The 1,809-nt window shown below is 42.5% G+C and overlaps 1 pseudogene; it reads right to left on the bottom strand.

Moving 5' to 3' along the window:
- Positions 1-1,163: 1,163 nt before the first annotated feature.
- Positions 1,164-1,282, bottom strand: LOC115546192 (uncharacterized; annotated as a pseudogene).
- Between the last annotated feature and the right edge of the window lie 527 nt (positions 1,283-1,809).

The raw sequence follows: 1,809 nt of genomic DNA on the forward strand, positions 1-1,809 counted from the left end.
TAGACTGTGTACTCTCTGGACTGTGTACTGGACTGTGTACTATCTGTACTGGATGAAGGCTCGTCAGTATGACCGAGGTCGTCGCTCGCCCAGAGCAGTGAGAGCGCTGTTGTGTCTTGTGAGCACAAAGGACTGTGGGATGTAAGTTTATGTTAAGGGGATATTAACGCTGAACATTTTGTTTGTGGTGTTGATAAGGTGCATGTTTATGAGACACAGACGATTGTAAACTGACTTAGGGAATCAAGTTCAGGGTCCAAGCTCTTCACATTATTTTGTTTTTATAGGCATACTTAGATATGTATTGATGCTGTGTATATTTAGTTATTCAAGCTAAACAAAGTATCTTTCCCTTGAAATGTATGGAAGTCAAACATAAGGTATTAAAGGGTAATTCCGGTGTAAAATGGATTTGGGATATGATTTGTATGAAAACGAGTTGAAACGTTCGTTTTGGAGCACAACAACCGTATAGAGACGCATTCTTCAGTTGGCTGTTTGTAGACGATTCTATCAAAATGCTATAAACTTGGAACGATGGGGGCAGTGGTTATGGTAAAAACTAAATCGCTATTATAAACCACTTAAAAGGCTAACAGTAGCCTGACACTTCTTTGGTAGTATAACAAGGGTCTTAACATATAAAACGAGGCATTGAGAACTTTTTAAGTGTACAAATTGTTTATTAAAAAGGACATTTTATACACACAATAATAATAATAATATTGCATTGAATTTATATAGCGCTTTTCTAGACACTCAAAGACGCTTTTACAGGGAAGGGAGAACCTCACTAACTACCACCGGTGTGTAGCACCCACTTGGGTGATGCATGGCAACCAATCTGCGCCAGAACGCTCACCACACACCAGCTTGAGGTGGAGAGTGAGGGAATTAATGAGTCAGACAATTATACAGGAGGATGATTAGGGGGCCAGATTGAGTGAGCCTGGTTGGGCCAGGACACCGGGGAAACCCCTACTCATTGCGATAAGTGTCCTGGGATCTTTTAGGACCTCAATGAGCAGGACCTTGGTTTTACGTCTCCTCCGAAGGACGGCACCTTCCACAGCACAGTGACCCCGTCACTGCACTGGGGCATCGGGATTGATGAATGAAGGGGTCAGAGGGAAGAGTGCCACCTATAGGCCACCACCCAACACCACTTACAGCACCTGGTATTCCCAGGTGGTCTCCCATCCAGGTACTAACCATGCCCGACCATGCTTAGCTTCCGAGATCAGACGAGATCAGGCGTGTCCATGGTGGCAAGGCCGTCTACAATACCATCAGTAGATCACCCGTCGACGCCACTTTGTTTTTAAGACTAGATAAGTAGGGTTATCCATCACCAACCCGCAAGCTCTGTGTTTGCCAATCTACTTATGGAGTATTAATAACAAAATGGCGTCGACGGGTGATTTACTGATGGTATTGTGTGCATAAAATGTCCTTTTTAATAAACAATCTGTACACTTACAAAGTTCTCAATGCCTCGTTTTATATGTTAAGGCCCTTATTATACTACCAAAGAAGTGTCGGGCTACTTTTAGCCTTTTAAGTAGTTTAAAATAGCGATTTAGTTTTTACCATAACCACTGCCCCCATCGTTCCAAGTTTATAGCGTTTTGATAGAATCGGCTAAAAACAGCCAACTGAAGAAAGCGTCTATATGAGGTTTTTGTGCTCCAAAACGAACGTTTCAACTCGTTATCATACAAAACATATCCCAAATCCATTACCCTTTAATACCTGTCAGGCACGGAGCGAAGACCATTTAAGTTAACTAATCGACAAGAACAAAGGCAG

The sequence above is a fragment of the Gadus morhua genome, chromosome 6 (assembly GCF_902167405.1).
Source record: "Gadus morhua chromosome 6, gadMor3.0, whole genome shotgun sequence".
Lineage (NCBI taxonomy): Eukaryota > Metazoa > Chordata > Actinopteri > Gadiformes > Gadidae > Gadus > Gadus morhua.